This window comes from Mixophyes fleayi, chromosome 7, assembly GCF_038048845.1.
Source record: "Mixophyes fleayi isolate aMixFle1 chromosome 7, aMixFle1.hap1, whole genome shotgun sequence".
Taxonomy (NCBI): domain Eukaryota; kingdom Metazoa; phylum Chordata; class Amphibia; order Anura; family Limnodynastidae; genus Mixophyes; species Mixophyes fleayi.
Window position 1 is genome coordinate 88,586,966 of NC_134408.1, and position 6,000 is coordinate 88,592,965.

Sequence of the window (6,000 nt, forward strand, 5' to 3'; positions counted from 1 at the left end):
GTAGCATGTGTGAAGGAATAGTTAATTTATCCAACCTATCAAACAAATTGGATGTATAAACTTTGTTTCATATACAGATGTGTGAGATGTGGGGTCGAGGTATGAGAGGCATGGGGGAAGATTTGAGTAATTTGGGGAGGTGCAGCTTTAAAAAAGCAGCATTGTTACCACCGACAGAATGCTGCCAGGGGGCAGGAGAACCGACCAGTAAATAATCTCATGGGGAGGAGTTTAATTTATTATATTGCACTCAGTAAGAAAAGTACTTCTTTAAATGAATCGGAAATGCTATTGCTGGAAGGAATGGCATGAGGGAAGGTGTGAGGCATGTGGGGGAGGTGTGAGAGGTTTTAAGGGTAGGTCTGAGGGCATTCGGGTAGGTCTGTTTGACATATGTGAGAGGTCTAACAGGCATGTTGGGGAGGTCTGAAGGGCATGTGCTCAGGGCCATCTTTTCCATTGGGCACGATGGGCAGGTGCCCGGGGGCCCCACGGGCAAGGGGGCCCCATAGGCAGGGCACTTAATTAGAATAAATAATCCTGCAAAAAAAACCTTTAAGGGTCACTGAGCAAGTACATCTATCTATATCTATATATCTATATCTGTATCTCTATACATCTATCTATATCTATATCTATATCTATATCTATATATATATATCTATATATATATATATATATATATATATATATATATATATATGGGCCCCGGTGCACTGCTTTGCCCGGGGGCCCATAATGTTGTTAAGATGGCCCTGCATGTGCTAAGGTTTAGTGGACATATGGGGAGGTCTGAGAGACGTGGGGGAGTTTTGAAGTACATGTGGGATTTGATGGCTTGTGGGGGTCTGACGGCATGTGGGTGGATTTTGTGGCAAGTGTGGAACTGAGGGCATGTAGGGCTATTTTAGAGCACATGGAAGATCTGAGTGGCATGTGATGGAACAGTGATGCAAGTAAAGAGCCTGTGAGGGTGTTTTGGGGTGAGTAATGTGGGTGTGCCAAGGTCTTTTCCAGGCTTTTTTTTCTTTCTTGAAATTATGGTTAATGTATAACCCTATTAAAGTGGGGGGTCTGCTAATGTGGCCCATGCAGTATATCAGGTTGTCCATCACTAATCTACATGCTCCAATTTGTTGAATGTTAACCTTTGCGCTTTAATCTTACCTACACATGGACCTGAAGGAATTGGCTCGGCTAACATAATCTGTACCCCCCCCCCCCTTACCCCCGCACACACACACTTACTTTTCTATTTGTTTCCAGTTTCAAAGAATACAATAAACTCTCTCAACCTAATTAGCACAACTAAAAAATTGTGAACCAATTACAATTCTAAAGCACATTCTGCCTCTACTTCTCTTTGTTACTTTGGTTCCTAAATGTTTTTCTGGACAGTACTTAATGTTAATAACAGATTATGTTAATATATTTGTAATCCGGCCGCAGTTTAGGGTCACCTGTGTGGTTCAGTCTTTGCTGTTCAAAATTTCCTGTGAAATAAACCAAGAATGTTCTGCTGCAATGTCCCCCCCCCCCCCCCCCCCCCCAGAATTCAGATTTCTGATTCACCTAATTAGCAGGATAAATGGGAAATGGTTCCAAAATGTTTTACTGTATTTGAAAACTGGGAGCCTAACCGACAGTGTCCTGCTCTCAGTTCTACCAGTTCCAGGAATTAATGAAGAGGAAGACTGCACACAATTCCTGGCACTGTAACATAAATAGAATAACCTGTTGGGTAGGCCAGTAATATGTTGTAAAATATTGCTTTGCATAAACATTTATATTGGTATAGTAGGAAACGAACATGCATACAGTTATACCTATAAAAGCCATTTTTTTAAATGATTGGGGGGTGCTGAAATTACCACCCATGAGACTGAAAAATGCCATGCATGGACATGTTGGTGGCAGCTGAGCTGGCATCTATGGTTATACCAATTACAATTTTAGTTGTGCTTAACCAACTTGTGCACTGCCCTTTTTTGTCTATCTGCATGTATGCAGTCCAAACTTCACAATGCACAGAATTCCAGTTACATGCATGGTTTCACTAATTCTTGCAAAAATATCCCATTGTGACATGTAAACGGAATAATACACACAATAAGCGGAAAATACACACAATCATTAGAGACATCATAAATAATAAAGTGGCATTAACATAAATTACCGATGGAGTTTATAAATGATTTAAGTCAATTGTAAATAAAAAAAAAAATTTTTTTTGATGGAATACTTTTCCATTTCATTTAAAGAAGTACTTTTCTTGTAAGGAATACCTTTTTTAAAGGATCGCACCATCCAAAACTGAGTGCAATATAATAATTTAAACCTGGTCGGTTCTCCTGCCACCTGGCAGCATTCTGTCGGTGGTCAAAATGCTACTTCTTTTTTCAAAAAAAGAACAAGATTGGCAGGAACCAGTGACTAGGGAAGTTCTAGCTTCTGACAACTTAGTAATCTTTCAGGCTGCCAGCAGGAATGAGCACTGGGCACATGCTATCCGTCTGGGGATCCCATAAAAATGCCAGTCCCCTGGTAAATAACCCTCTGGGATATTCCACCCAAAGCAAATTTTTGGTTTTGGATGGAATAAGCATTTAAACCAGTAACATGCATCAGTCTAAACAATGCGTTTATGCCATTTTATTACTTAAATATTTCTTTCTATAGGCTTAGAAATATAAGCACATTTGTATATATGTTGTTTTGCCAGTCTTGCAAAGATTATAACCCAGCTGAACTGATTGCTCTACCCCCTTTGATTTATCTGTGCTATCCTCCCTATAAATCACTGCTCATTAAATGAAAAACACTGGATCTTGTACTACAAATGCCACAAAACAATGATATTTAGTAATGCGACTTAATTCATTTTACAATAATGACATAAAATTCACTAAATCGTATTATAAGGCATTTTAAACAGTGAAACATTATTTTCTTTGGAGAGCGCATATCGTAAGTATAATGAAAAAAGACCAATGACGAAATGTTACCACTTTTTATTAAAACCAGGCTGGTAGGAGATGCAGCAGTGCAACCTATCATTTTTATTGGTTATATATATGTATATAAGCAGTATATATATATATATATATATATATATATATATATATATATATATATTCAAATTTCTAATTGATTCATATCCATCAGTTTATGGCTCTAAATGGAGTGTCTGCATGTTTGTTTATGATATCAGAGTGTTTTAATTACTATATATTATAACAGTACATTAAACAGGCCCTGTGAGGACATGTGTAATATCATGTCCTGGTTTTACAAATAAAGTATGGCTTTTTGCCCTTGGAAAGCTTATTAGAGCGCACTGAAAAAGAGCCCTGTTTTATTGCTTTAACTAATACTAAGGGAAGAATTAGATGCTTTTTATGGCACTCCATGATCAAGGCCATAACAACCATGATAAAGGTGAGTGAGTACCTTGCCTCAGCTGGCATTTTAAGAAAGACTGCAAGTAGAGTTGCATGATAAATTAATCCACACCTCTTACCCACCATCTGATGACCAATTGTAGAGGTGATGGCTGTGATGTGATGTTACTAGAAAATGCCCCCCTCATTTTTCTGTAGCCCTTCTTTTTTGCCCACCTCGTTTTTCTGTGTCCCTCTTTCTGCCCCACTCATTTTTCTCTAGCCCTCTCTTTCTGCCCCTCATTTTTCTGTAGCACTCTCTTTCTGCCCACCTCGTTTTTCTGTGTCCCTCTTTCTGCCCCCCTCATTTTTCTGTAGCCCACATTTTCTGCCCCCTCATTTTTCTGTAGTCCTCTCTTTCTGCGTCCCTCCCCTGCTTTCTGTAGTCTGTACTTACCTTCTATGCTTCTTTTCTCGCTTCTCTGCTTGATCACGGCTCCTCTCACTGGAGGCGTCGTTATGTCACGATGCTGCCAGAGCCGGAAGCAGGACACACACTAAGATGCAGTGCTGCACTGTAGCAGCACCGCAGAGAAAAAAAAATGTTAAAAAGTTAATTAAATCTTCAAAACCCATGGAAAAAAGGTGCCGGAACGCCCTGACCTTCTCAATAAATAAATATATTTGTTGATATTTATGAAAACTATTGGACAGGTAACTGTACAAAGAGTTGCAGTAAACCATTGCAACCAATCATAGTCTAATTTGTAATTGAGTTTAAAACACACACGTCTGGTTTCTATAGGTTACAGAAAATGTTTGCACTTATCTATGAATTTGTTTTCAGAAATATTTCCCAGCTTACATATGTAACATTTCATTTCCCTTCCACCATAGTCATAAAATTAAACAGTATAACAGTATTTGTATAGATGTTTTATACTAGGAACAGATACTGAAGTACTTGCAGTTGTCCAATTTTAACTAATACACAAAAACAAATCATTTGTTAAAATGAAATTATATATCCAGTTAACGAGCCAGCACTGGGAACACAAAGATGTGAAGACTAATTTATTGCAGATAGATGGATATGTGCATATTTGTAAGCTAAAAAAACTGAATGAAAATTTAATGTTTTCAAATCTGTAATAACATTCCCCAAAAATAGAAGCACGATTTTCTAACAGCTGTAACCCACCGCAGCCAATCGGATATCAGATGTGATTAGTATAGTTATACTAATAGAAGCAAATTTCTGAATGGCTGTAAGAGGTTATTAATCTCTTAATGACTGAAAGTATTTTCTGCCTCAAAGTCCAGATCCATTTCTATGTAAACATGAACTGTAGAGTTCACCTGAAATTACTTATTTTTTACTCTAGTGAATCTCACATTATATGGAGTCTGCCAAAGGTTGAATTCACAGGGGAAACGGCAACCCCATAAACTTACCCCAAACTTCATTCAGTTTTCGTGATAAAAAATGGATATTAAGTATGTGAAACTTTTATGAAATACTTGATGTCATTATAGAGGAGAAGTAGGGTAGGATTTTTTTACATTGATATCCTTTAATGTTTTCAAAACAAATTTACTCTTCATGTTTTTCAACATTCAATTATTATGAATTTTTCGTTAAAGAGTACAGAAAGCACAAATTAAAATGGGATGGCGGAGGGGTACAATACACAAATTTACTCTTTCACATAATTTTTTTTATTATAATTTTTATATAATTTTTTATTTTTTAAACCAGAGGGACCTTCAGGGATCACAAGAGTCTCTCATTGGTCTTCTCTTTTGTTAGCGCTTAAGAATCCAATGTAAACTGGATCTAATAGTGACTGGCATTAATTTATATTAATATATAAGCATAAATTATTCCCGACACCCATATATCCACACTTCAAACCATCCTGCTGCAATACTGATCTTCCTCTCTCACCGCCCCACATCTGCTGCACCACTTTGCAAATCCCTACACTGACTCCCTGTGTCCTCCAGAATCAAATTCAGTTTACTCACTTTTACCTAAAGCCCTCTACATCACCCCTTCATACATCTAAAATCTCATATCAAAATACTCTCCCGCCCTCTTAGATCTACATCTGACCTGCGCCTTGACTTGTCTCTGGTAACCACCTCATACTCACGCCTCCCATGCTGCCCCCCACTTATGGAATTCCAGTTAGGCTTGCCCACAGCCATCAAATCTTTAAATGCTGTCTGAAAACCCATCCTTTTTTCAGAGCTTACCTCATCCCCGATAAAACTATTCACATTAATTCACCCTCACTGCTGTCCCAATCTCCACTCAGAGCCACACTCGCTCCCCTTGTTTCAACCATTTCCACTTAGAATGTAAGCTCTCTAATAAGCTCTCATCCCCTTTGTTTTCATATCTGCATTTATTTTGCTTGCCTTGAATGTCCCTGTTTTATATATGTCCTGTTTTCCCTACTGTAGGGCGCTTTGGAAACCTGTGACGCATACAAATCTACGACAACAATAATAATAATTGGCAAACCAGCCACTATACGTTCCTGTTTTCTTGGATCTACTATTGCAGACTGGCCAAAGAGACCAGATTCATACCTCTTCTGCTTTCCCTCTGCCT